General features: G+C 34.3%; 1 pseudogene; it reads left to right on the forward strand.

Moving 5' to 3' along the window:
- Window positions 1–2482: 2482 nt before the first annotated feature.
- Window positions 2483–2792, forward strand: LOC124513788 (ATP synthase subunit g, mitochondrial-like; annotated as a pseudogene).
- Window positions 2793–13613: the final 10821 nt, after the last annotated feature.

Here is a 13613-nt window from a genome sequence, read left to right on the forward strand (position 1 = left end):
ACTGAGCCACCCAGGTGCCCCAAAATTTTCTTTTATGTGATGATTTACTTCCTTCTTTCTGTTTTTAATATTCTTTCTTTGTACGTGGTTCTGAATTTTGATTATGATGTACATAGGTGTGGATCCCTTTGAGTTTATCTTAGTTGGAGAGTTTTGAGACTTTTGGATATGGGACATAGTATTTTTCATCAAACTTGGGAAATGTTCAGCCATTATTTTTAAAAATATTCTTTGTGCCCATTCCTCTCTTCTCTCCCTTTGGGACTCACGAGATGTCTTTGTTGGTATTCTTGATGGTGCCTGACAAGTTTCTGAGGCTCTGTTTAATTTTCTTAATTCTTATTTTCTTTCTGTTCATTGCAATGAATAGTTATAATTGACCTATCCTCAAGATTACCTGTTCTGGGGTGCCTGGGTGGCTCAGTTGGCTGAGCCTCCAACTTCAACTCAAGTCATGATTTCATGGTTCATGGATTTAAGCTCCATGTCAGGCTTTGTGCTTTGGACTATCTGTCTCTCTCTCTCTCTGCCCCTACCCCGCTCATACTCCGTCTCTCAAAAATAAATAAACATTAAAGTTCTTAAAATTTTTTTAATGTTTATTCATTTTTGAGAGAGAGAGAGAGAGAAAGAAAGAAAGAAAGAAAGAAAGAGAGAAAGAGTGAGTGGGAGAAGGGCAGAGAGAGAGGAAGACACAGAATCTGAAGCAGGCTCCAGGCTCTGAGCTGTCAGCACAGAGCCTGATGTGGGGCTCAAACCCACGAACCACCGTGAGATCATGACCTGAGCCAAAGGTGGACTCTTAACTGACTGAGCCACCCAGGCACCCCAATCTTAAAATTTTTTTAATGTAGGGGTACCTGGGTAGCTCAGTCTGTTAAGCATCTGACTTTGGCTTAGGTCATGATCTTGCAGTTCATGAGTTGGAGTCCAGCATCGGGTTCTATGCTAACAGCTCAGAGCCTGGAGCCTGCTTCTGATTCTGTGTGTGTGTCTCTCTCTCTCTCACTGCCCCTCCCCCACTCACTCTCACTCTCTCTCTCTCTCTCTCAAATAAGGTAGTAAACATTAAAAAATTAAAAAAAACTAATATTACTGGTTCTTTCATTTGTCAGTTCGGATCTGCTGGGGAGTTCCTTTAGTGAATTTTTATTTCAATTATTGTACTTTTCAGCTTCAGATTTTTAAATGAATTTTCTAGCTTTATTTTATAGTCTCTATTTATTGAGATATTGTTCTCATACTTTATGTATAGACATGATTTCCTTTAGTCTTTGAACAAATTTATAATTGATTTAGTCTTTGTCTATTAAATGAAATGTACAGGCTTTCTCAGTGAGACTTTCTTTTGACTGCTTACTTTACTGTGTATGGACCATTTATATTTGTTTCTGTGCATGTTTCATAATTTTTGTGGAAAGCTGGACCTTTATATAATATAATGTGGCAATTCTAGAAATCATAATCGGCTTCCTTTACTCAGAATTTATTTTTATGGTTGTTTGTTTAGTGAATCTTCTGTACTACATATTTAAAGTCTGTATTCTATGTCAAGTATGGCCACTGAAGTCTCTGCTTGGTTATGGTATCTGTCAGTGAATTACTGGAGAGCTTTCCTTAAATACTTTTAACCAAAACATTTTCTAGGCTTTGACAAGGTGTTCTGTGTGCATGTTGAAGTCTGGTGTCAACATTCTGGCAAGCAATTGACAATTCTGCCTTAGCCTTCACTGTTTGCTGTACAGAGCCTCTATAGGACCTCCAAAGATGAGAGAATAGGGCATTTCAGATCTTCCTGAACATGCACAGACCTTGTATATGCACTTGGCCTCAATTTCCAGGAATACGCAGGATGTCTTCAAGGCCCACAATATTTGCCAACTTTTCCTTTTATGTTTTTAGTCATAATATTATTTGGTCCAACTGTTATCACTGCCTCAGGAAGCAATTATATTAAACAGTTGCCACTTATTGTTTTTGATTCTTTTGATAACCTAGGGAAATGCTGTTCCCAGTAAGTTCAGAGTCAGATCAAGCAAAAACATTCCCTGAGAATGGGGGTTTCTGAGTAATTGCCAGATGAGTCTAATAATGGCAGTTCTCTAGGGATGGGGTTTTAGGGTGTTCCAAGCCTGTATTTCCCCTTCTAGTATTATTCAGTAGCTGGTGTTAATGCACTATGATTACTAGACTGATTTCAAGGATACCACAGAGCTGAGGAGAAGAAAATGAGTATAAGGGCAAGCAAAACCTGCTGTTATTTACAAGATTAACCATTTTTCTTGAATAAATGCTTCTTGAATGGTTGTAGATATTTGGTTAATTTCCAGAGTTTTGGAAAAAATGGTTTTAATAATTTTTACTACTGTTTTTGTTTTTGTGGAGGAGCCGACTTTCAGACGTCCTTACTCCACTATTCATAAGGTACTAGCCCCATTTTGTACAATTTAAAGATTTTTTTTTGACTTTTCATCCTGGAACCATGGACCAATTTATCTGTAACCTTGAGGAGAAGGCCCTGATGCTGGTGAATGCTGCTGTGACGTATGTGTAGCCTTGACTGGCCACATTTTGGCACTATGCCAAGGTTGAGATGGTTCACCTAACCCCTGCTGACATCCCTGCAGCTATTCAGAGCTTGAAAAAAAATAATCAAGAGTGCTCAAACTGGTAGCTTCAAACAGCTCACAGTTAAGCTCTGCTAACTGGTTTTGGTGGCCACTGAGGTGTGGATGTGGTTTTATGTCAGTGAGATCATGGGTAAGTGTGGCATCATTGGCTATAATGTTTGAGGACCAATCTTGAACATCTGTTTTTGGTTTCTTATTTGAGTGTTCTTGGACCATGTGTGATCAGACTGGTATTTGAATAAAATAAGATAATGTATCAAAAAAACAGTTTTTATATATTCTTATTATATTTATCTTTGATATTTTCTAATTTTGTTAAAATTTAAAGTAGGATAGATTACTCACTTATAAATTATGAAGTATAGTGAAGAAAAGAACCTTTTGCTTTTTGTTTATCCTGTACCCAGAAATCTTCCTAAATTACATAATCCATTTTGATAGTTTTTCTATAAAGTGGAATTTCATTTTTAAAATAATTTTTTAATGTTTATTTTTGAGAGAGAGAGAGAGAGAGAGGAGAGAGAAAGTGTGAACAGGGGAAGGGCAGAAAGAGAGGGAGACACAGAATCTGAAGCAGGCTCCAGGCTCTGAGCTGTCAGCACAGAGCCCGATGCAGGCCTTGAACCCATGAGACATGATATCATGAACTGAGTCGAAGTTGGACACTCAACTGACTGAGCCACCAGGTGCCCCTAAAGTGGAATTTTTTTAGTTTTCTAGATCAACAATTAAATCAACCACAAAAACAAAAAAGTTTCTTGGTTTCTAATATTTACACTAATTATTTTAGTCTCTTATTATATTGAATAAAACTTATAAAACAATTGGCATGGTTGCCAATCTCATTGATTTATTTCTAATTTATTTAAATGAACTTCAGTAATCTACAGATAAAATAATATTTGATGTTGGCTTTTCATGAGTAGTATTTTTCATAATTACTGTTCGTATTTTATTAAGAGTCATACTAAGAATTTGTTGTGGAATGCTATTAGATATCTTTTCAGTATTTAAATATATAACCATATGGTTTTCTTCACTTAACTTGTTAATATAGTGTGCTTTATTTATCTATTTATTAATGGTTAAAATGATGAACCATTCTTACAATTTTACAGTTAACTTTACTTGATTATTTTGTGTTATTCTATTTCCTGATGATTTTGATTGTTAATATTTCATTTAAATGTTTTGCATGACATTAATATATTGTTTTTGTTTCTAAATGAAAGAATAACTAAAAACTCAATTCAATTATAATTTCCTTATCTCTATCATTGAGGTGAGACTTTTAGATTGCTTTTATTACCTACAAACTCCCACTCAACTGGTTGATTTAATATATTTTGTACTTTTAGTTCCCAGCTGCTATTATCTATTGCACTAGTACATAGATTTTATTTCAACAATTCTTATAAGAACAATAATAAAATCTACAATAATTACGAGGAGTATAAGGAAAAGGAAGAGCAGGTAAAATTGGTGATGGATTAGTTAAGACCTACAAACAAGGGGTGATTGTCATTACTGAAGAATACTCCAGAATATCATATTAATAAGAGAGAGATACAGAGAGACAGAGGAGGAAATATAAAGCTCATTAAAGAACATAATAGGCAAAAGAAAAAGGTGGGATTCTTTTTTCCTCTAAGATTAATACCATGCCTGTAACTGCATTCCATCATTGGACTATGGTCAATTTTCATTAGTTCTGTATTTAATGTCAGTCATTACAGAGAAAACTATATATTTTCTGGTAGGTATGGTTAAGATGAACTATGTGATGTGAATATATTTTTAAGTGTCATCCACCTTACATTATTAGAGTAGAATTAACTTAAATAAAGTGAAGTAATTCTTAAAATAAGATTTGGGTTAATCATCTCTGATTCTAAACCTGGAACTCTGAGAGGTTTTAGTTGTTCTTGTTGTTGCTGCTACTGTTGTTTTCCTCTTTATTTTAAAAAAAATTTAGACTTACAGAAAACTGATAAAGTCATACAGAAGTCCTATATTTCCTTCATCTAACTTCTCCTAAGATGAAGCTCTTACATAACAATAGTAAAATGATCAAACCCAGGAAATTAGCATTGGAACAATGATTAATAAACTGTAGAACTTCCTTCAATTTTATTTAAGTTTTAACTAAACTCTCAACTTTTTTAAATTAAGTTTTTATTTTAATTTCACTACAGTTAACATACAGTGTTATATTAGTACCTGCTGTACGATACAGTGATTCATAAATTTCATATATCACTCTGTGCTCATCATGACAAGTGCACTCCTTAATCCCCATCACCTATTTTACCCATTACCCCATCTCGCCTCTGGTAACCATCAGTTTGTTCTCTATACTAAGCTTTCAAGTTTTAACTTTTTGTCTTCTAGGATTTCATCTGGAGCTTCATCTTCTCCAGCATGTCACTGTTCCTTTTTTGTTCTGTATCTTCCATTACCTTGATAATTTTGAAGAGCAGGGGTCAGTTATTTTGACATAGATGTATTTGTTTTCTTTTGTAAGTTATAAAATAAAATGATGGAAACCAGAAGCCCTTCCTATGGTACAAGGAAATACTTTCTAGGTCTATAGAGAGCTACAAATTTAAATGACTAAGATCATTAAGTCTGCAGACTATATCTGGAGGTTCTTCCCTTACAATGGAGAAAAATAGAAAGGGATTGGAAATCCAATGAACTTCCTAATATTTGCTCTGGTGCATTCTCCAGAATATTCAGAAACCTATTTTTGTACGTGAATTGAACAACTCAGTTCTGATCTGAATGGAAAATGGATAATTTTCTCTCAAGATTGAGATATCGTAATTAAACTGATCAGAGAATAATTCATTCATTTGAAAAGATATGTGAAAATGAATATGAAGATAACCATGTTTGCATATTCAGAGATTGGCCGTCTTGTTAGATTCATTATTCCCAAATAAATGGTAAAGTTATTAAAAACAGTATACTTTTAAAAAGACTGAAATTTAAAAAACAACAATAACGAAGAAGTATAGAAAGATTTCATGCAAGTACTGTAATCATATTACTGTTGAGGTGGAAGTAATTAGCTAGTATAAAAAATAAGGAAAAGTCACAGAGCTTAGGAACAAAACTATGGCTGGACAAAGTCTGTTTCATGGAAAAAAACTATGAAAAATTATCTTCAGGCAAATTTCTCCCTTGATTTATTACAGTAAATTACTCTTCCTTTGTTCAAACTAAACTAATGTCACATGATTTTTTTCTACCTTGATATAAAATAGTTACCTGAGGGAGTCTTTTTTTTTTTTGCAAATTTTATTGAGATATAATTTACATATAAAATTTGCCCTTTTAAAGTGTTTGATTCCATGTTTTTAAGTATAGTAAGAACGTTTTGCAACATCACCACTATATAACTGCAGAATGTGTTTTCCATTTCCCCAAAAAGAAATCCCTTACCTAATTAGCTGTCACTCCCAGTTGCCACCTCCACCCATCTTCTTGCAACCACTAATCTAGTTTCTGCCTCTATGGATTTGCTTATTCTGGATATTTCATGTAAGTGGAATCATACAATGTGTGTTCAGTTGTATCTGGCTTATTTAATTGAGAATAATGTTTTCCAAGTTCAGCCACTTTGTAGCTTGTAACAGTACTTCATTCCTTTATAAGGCTGAATAATGGCCCATTATCTGGAAATACAACATTTTGTTTATCCATTCCTCAGTTGATGGAGATTTGAATTATTTCCACTTTTTTAATTATTATGAATAATGCTGTTATGAATGTTCCTGTACATTTTTTATGAAGACAAATATTTTCATTACTCTTAGGTATATACCCAGTAGTAGAATATTTAGGTATTATGGTTATCCTGTTTTATTTGAGGAACTGCCAAAGTGATTTCCACAGGGGCTGCACCATTTTACATTCCTTTCAGCAATATATAAGAGTTCCAATTTCTCCACATCTTCATCAACATTTATTAGTGTCTATCTTTTTCTTATATATGTACATTTTTGTATATGTTTTCTTTTTTGGAGAAAAGTTTATTCAGATCCTTTGTCCATGATTTAATATTGGATTATTTGTGCTTTTATTGTTGAGATGTAAAAGCACTTTATATATTCTGGATACTAAACCCTTATCTGGTACATGCTTTAAAAAGATATCCTTCTGGGGCGCCTGGGTGACTCAGTCGGTTGAGCGTCTGGCTTCAGCTCAGGTCATGATCTCACGGTTCTGCGTCTGGCTTTGTGCTGACAGCTCAGAGCCTGGAGCCTGCTTCGGATTCTGTGTCTCCCTCTCTCTCTGCTCTTCCCCAGCTTGCACTCTGTCTCTCCCTCTCTCAAAAATAAATAATAAACATTTAAAAAAATTTTAAAAAAGGATATCCTTCTACTCTGTGGATTGTATTTTCACTTTCTTGATGATGTCCCTTGGTGCACAATTTTTAAGTTCAATTTATAAATCACTTAATTCTTTATATCTCTTGTGAGAATTATGAGTTTATATGTGAAAACTGTTTATAACAGCACCTGATGGTAAGCATTATAGAAGTGTTGGCTGCTGTTGTTGTTGTTATATAGTTCATAATGTGACCTTTAATGCAAGAGAAGTATTTTCTTAATTTGAGTATAAGAAATATATTGGCTATAGTTATACTTATGAAGTATTAAATAAAAATGTTCTAACCAGCTATTATGCACCTAGGAGTATGATAGGAATAGGGGATATTTATATATAAAATACAGTACTTGCTTTCAAGAAGCTAAGTTTGAAGAAATGACATAAGCATTTATCCATGCCTAATGTGGATAACCAAGCTCTGGTGATATACAAAGGAAAAACATAAGATCCCTACTCTCATGGAGCATCTAAATAAAAAGATAAACACATAAGATATATATTAAATGTCTAATATGCTGCACTAAAACAGGTACTATAAAATTACAGTAAATGGGCATAGTAATGAAAGTTCTACAAAGTAAAACTTATGAGAAAGTAATATATTACATATAAGTCCTAAATTAATGACAGATATTCAGAAAAAAGTCATATATAAAGGCATTATTTTATGATGATTAGCTTGGCAGCAGCCTGAAGATTACATTACAGAGGAGTCCGGGAGGAAAGTTAAGATGATTTATCATGCATAAGATCATGAGTGTTTGTTCTCCTTGTGTCAGGAATAAAAAGGGATGTGAAGGGGCAGATAAGAAAAATATTTCAAAAGAAATGTCTACTGTGGCATTACAGATGATTCTCTAATTTCAAGATTGAGAGACATAGGGAATAGTTCCTTTGTTCATTTTATATTCCTTTCAATTAAGCAGCACTAAATAAATATATGTTAAAGTGTTAATATTTGGGATGTGTGTATGTACGCTTTTCAGTATTTCTTGTTTGTTTCCAAGAAAGGTTTATATTGCTTTCATGAGAAGGAAAGATTTTTATTAATAAATATTGGATTAAATTTTGATTTTTTTTGCTTAAGATGTTAGACAATCACAAATTATATTTGATATGCTTTAGTTTTATTGTGTTTCATCTAAATATGTCAAATATTTCCATTACTCTAAAGTAAATTTGAAATGTCAAATAGTTGAAGTAAAACAAACTATAATTATTTTATTTTTCATCAGTTTTCTTCATTATACCTTCCTTCATATGTTGACACCATATTCAAATTGGATCTCTTTATTAAATTTAATTTGTTCAATAAAATTTTATCAGTCACCTACCATAGACTCCTGAGACAAGGAAGAAAAACACACAGTCTCTCTTCTTTTCTTCAAGCTTACAATAAAAAGGGAGAGTCATGTTAAAAAAAAAAAAAAACAACTAAGAGTGATACACTAAGAGTTATAATGGAAGTTTTACAATGCATACTGGAATCCCCCCCCCCCAAAAAAAGAAGTGATTAACTCTGGTAGAAAGAAGAGATGGGGAAATCTTCATAGAGGAAGTGACGCTTAATCTGAGTCTTAAAATATGAAGAGGATTTTAACAACAGAGAAATGGGGAAAGAAGTTTAAAGCAGAAGGTTAATTGATACAGTAGTGCAAAGCATGGAAAAGCATTGCAAATGTGGAAAATGGAGAAAAGTTCTAAATTGGCTATAAGGGTCTTGAGCAACTTGATCTATTATGAAGACATAAAGATACAGGAGAAGGAAAAAGAATTTGACAGATGAAGGTTTTAGATTTAGTCATGTTGTGTTTGAGTTGCCCATGGAACACCTGCTTGAAAATATCCAATGATTGGTTTGAAACACATGCACATGTTCGCAGACACACAGAGACACACAGATAGACAGACAGGTGTACACACAGACACACACACACACACACACACACACGCAGACTTCCCAATTCCCTTATGTTACCGTCCTTTTATCATATCTATCTATCCTGTATCAATCCAATTATCTTTTTTCCCTCTCACTATGGTTTGTTGATCACTTGATCGCTGCAGTGGAATATCATATAACTATGCAAGAATGTGCAGAATATGTGCCATATAAATTTATGGTTTTCAATCTCATCCATTCTTCAGGGCCTACAAATAATTTCCCTATGCATCTCTAGTCAGTTCTTTCTTGTCTGGCATAGCAGTGATTTAAGCTCTTCAAACTTCTCCTCCCTCCTTCATCCTCTACTGAACAAATGACCTTACCTCCTTTCTGCCAACAAATATACACATCTCTCTGCATCCAACATATATATATTCTTCTGTAAGATTGGAAGAGATATCCTTCTTCTTGTGTAATGCTAATATCTTTTTCAACTATAAGCTGGATATCATACCCTTCAGCTCCTCGAATAACTTTTCCTTGGATGATCCCCTCCTCATATTTTCATACATTTCTTTGTAAAGCGTCTTTCTCTAGTGAATTTTAATATGATCACAATTGGTCTCATTCTAAAAAAAATAACCTTTGGTCACCTGGGTGGCTCAGTCGGCGAAGCAGCTCACTCTTGATTTAGGCTCAAGTCATGGTCTCACAGTTTGTGAGTTCGAGCCCTGTGTTGGGCTCTGTGCTGACAGCTTGGAGCCTACTTGGGATTCTCTGTCTCCCTCTCTCTGTCCCTCCCTCTCTCTGCCTCCCCCTCTTGCTCTCTATCTCTCTCTCTCAAAATAAATAAATATTAAAAAATTAAAAAAAATAACCTCAACTTCTCCGTTTGTTAATCTTTCTCCTTTATATAGCTAAACTTTGGAAAGAGATTTTTTTTTTGTTCATGCTATATCCACATTTTCCGAGCCATTCCAATCTGCCTGTTTTGCCAAGGATACCATTTAAAAATTTTTTTTAATGTTATTTATTCTTGAGAGAGACCGAGACAGAGCATGAGCAGGGGAGGGGCAAAGAGAGGGAGACACAGAATCTGAAGCAGGATCCAGGCTCCGAGCTGTCAGCCCAGAACCCAATGTGGGGCTGGAACTCAGAAACCACAAGATCATGACCTGAGCCAGAGTTGGTCGCCTAACTGACTGAGCCACCCAGAAGCCCTTCCCCAAGGATACCATTGAAACTACTCTAGTAAATATCCTCCAACTTCCTTCTTATTACATATAATAAGCACTTTCTAATTCTTTCCCAATCTCTTAACTTTTGAGTATTGTCCATTCCTGTTTTTCATTGCTCTCTTAACACACTTTCCTGGTTTTCATCTTGTTTCTCTGGATGTTCATATTCACCATACTTATTCTCAAGTTTCTTGGCTTGTATCTTTCTATACATAGTCTCCTTTGTAGATCCACACCTTATCTCACTTTGGGTAATCTTAGCCACTTTCATGGTTTCAATTATCAAATTCTAAGAGTGCCTGGGTAGCTCAATCAGTTGAGCATCCAACTTTTGATTTCAGCTCTGGTCATGATCCCAGGGTTGTGGGATCCAGCCCCACACCAGGCTCAGTGCTGAGCATGGAGCCTGCTTAAGATTCATTCTCTCTCTCTCTGTCTCTCTCTCTCTCCCTCTCTCCTTCCCTGTCCCTCTGCCCCTCTCCCCCATTCACACACTCTCTAAAATAAAAAAAATTAAAAATTAAAAAATTATATTTCTAGCCCAGAACTGTTTCTCCTCAGTTTCAGATATATGTATCCACCTACTTAATGCCCTCTTTACCTGGATGTTGCTCACCCACCTTAACCTTAAAAGTTACTTGCCACTTGGACAGGCCCATTTTGGTGATCATACAAGGGTAGTATGGCAAGCATATTTTAAAAATATTTTTACAAATATTTTATATTTTAAATACATACTAAATATAGTTCGTGCAAAATTCCTAAAACATAGTAAATATATAGTGAAAAGTGAGTCTCTTTCACTGCCCTTTCTCCAGCTACTTAGTTTTCTACCAAAGGGACCACCACTTTACTAGTTTCTTAGAAGAATTTGTTATGCTATCCCCAATAATTAAATATTCATCTCTTTATTGAGCTGTATTTATGAACATTTTGAAGTTATGTTACATGACTTCACAGTCTTTTCATCCCTAATTCTTAGTCCAGTGTGTGACACAGTAGGAACTTGATAAGTCAAAATTAAATAAGTGTTAAGTTATACACTGTAATACAACCAGACAATACAACAATAATCAGACAAATTAAGCAACAATTACATTAAGAAATAGTGTGTTTTCAAAAATAACTTGAAATTTAAATTGTATTAATTCTAATTTAGCTGTATATTCATTAAATCTTATTCTAAGCTGCATGTAGTTTGACTCATAGTGCTCTTTAATATTTGTAAGTAGTTCTGTTCATTAATAATTACTTTTATTTGAAAAAAAGCATAGTTAAAGGAAGAATTATGCTATAGTCTGATTCAGGTCATCAAGTTTATGGGAAATCTACAGGTTCAGATTATAAACTCCCCTGAACTGTAGTTTTAGTAGCTAGTCAGATAGAATAACAACTTCAGGAGTATTCTGGCCTTGAAAAACCAATAAAGTGCTAACAAATATTAATTTTCTTAAGAAGATGAAATGAATTGGCCTGGTTAGGATATGTTTTGATGTTCAGTGAAGGCATCTGATTAAACTTGTCTTTCTCTTTTATTTTTCATGTATAATTTATATTATTTTTAGAGTTACAAATCTGAAGAAAAAGCCCTTTAGTATTCACCTGATTCTTTTTAGGTCACTAAGTGAATATAAAGCTATAATTCTATCTAAAAGGCTCACAGATAATAAACCTTAAGAGCACAGGTTTTTGTAGGCAGTTAACCCTCCATTCTTCTTCCTTCCCAACTCCCTGTAAATTATTTACTTTTAAAATACATCCTGTTGGCAGAAAAAGTTCATAGTGCAAGAAACACATAAGGAGAGAGGGTAGCAGCATATTCAGAAGGATGAAAAATTGCTATTTGAGGACAGAGATCACTTGGAAATGCAAAAGTACAGCTGTTCCTGATGCAAAAAGTACATAGAAATTATTTGTGTTAAATGAAACTTCCAAAGTTCCATGGAGACCTAAAGACCCTACAGTCTAGACATTCCATTGTGCTGTATGTCACCCAGACATAGCACAACTTGACCTCATTCTTCACTACACTGAGAGTGACTTGTAAAATGTAATCCCAATTAGCTCAGAGAATAAAAATACTAATTTTGACTTTAGCACATTGTAGAGGACCATAAGAGGTCAATAATTATTTTCTAAATCATTTGTTCCCCTTCCCAGGATTCTTTTCTTCAACCTGACTTTCCCTTATCCAAATCTGTTCATATAGCAACAAAGCAAAACAAAACAAAACGCACACACAAAAATCTCACTTGGGGCTTAAAATTTTCATGTCAGCTGTACCTGATTTTAAATTTTGGTTTTGATTCTTTAAAAATGCTAGAATAAAATATTTTCAGCTGTGTCTGAGTTACATGAGCCAAACGATCACAGATTCAGTGGGTATGTATGTGTGATATTTATTCATTTTGTATGTGTTCTAAAATAGTTCAAGTAAAATGAAAATAGAATATTAAATGACAGTGGGTGTCCAGTATGACCACAAAAGAACAGGATACCATCCTCTCCAGTAATCATGGGTATTTCATGTTTTTCTACTAATTTATCTAGGTACTCAATCTGTATCACTTGATATTGCTTACCATTAGCAAAATTTTATGTTAGCTAAAAGAATATGGTGGATTATTCAGAAGAAGCAATCTATGTAGATTTTAATTCTTTTTGTATATTACGATGTTAATTCTAGTCTAGAAATAGTCCAAAGTTGGAGAAAGGGGTGCAGTTCAGTATTACCATTCTCTGAGTGTGTGTGTGTGTGTGTGTGTGTGTGTGTGTGTCTGTGTGTGTAGTTTAAGAAGGCTCACACCAGGAGATTCTCATAGAGTTCTTATACTACCACCATCATCCAATTATTTGTTCTTGTTCAAGTGTAAAGCTGTGCCCTGGAAACTGAATATAGTTGCTTATCTTTGCAGATAAACAGAGGAAAACAACAGAAGCCTTTGTGTTATTTGGAGATGCACAGGCATGGACCAGTTTCAGAACTGGGCATATCCTACAACTACCAGCTCTGCAAATGTTTGAGGAAAAGAAGAGATTACAATGTTTCTTGAGGTAAGGAATTAAATCACAGTTGAAAATTATTTTTCAAACTAAATACTAATATTTCAAATTTCTATTAAAACATTTGGGGATGGTGTTGAGTTGAGAGTGTATTGCAGGATTATGAATGATAAATAACTGGCTTGGACCAGATAGCAGTAGAAAGGATGAGAAGCGGTCATATTCTGAACAGAATATGAATGTAGAGCCAAAAAGATTTGTTGTGAGAGCATAATGTGGAATAGAGGGGGAAAAAAAGAATCAAGGATAACTCTCAGTTTTTGGTCTAAGGGACTTAAAGAGTGGAGTTGCCATTAACTGATTTAGGAAAGCCCTAGTGCAGGAACAGACTTAGGGATATTGATATGGAGTTTAGTTTTCATGATGCTAAGTTTGAAAAGAGTTTCACTTTTTAATTTG

Source organism: Lynx rufus, unplaced genomic scaffold (assembly GCF_022079265.1).
Source record: "Lynx rufus isolate CCGP_SWC_20201006 ecotype Redwood Valley unplaced genomic scaffold, mLynRuf1.p SCAF_19, whole genome shotgun sequence".
NCBI lineage: Eukaryota > Metazoa > Chordata > Mammalia > Carnivora > Felidae > Lynx > Lynx rufus.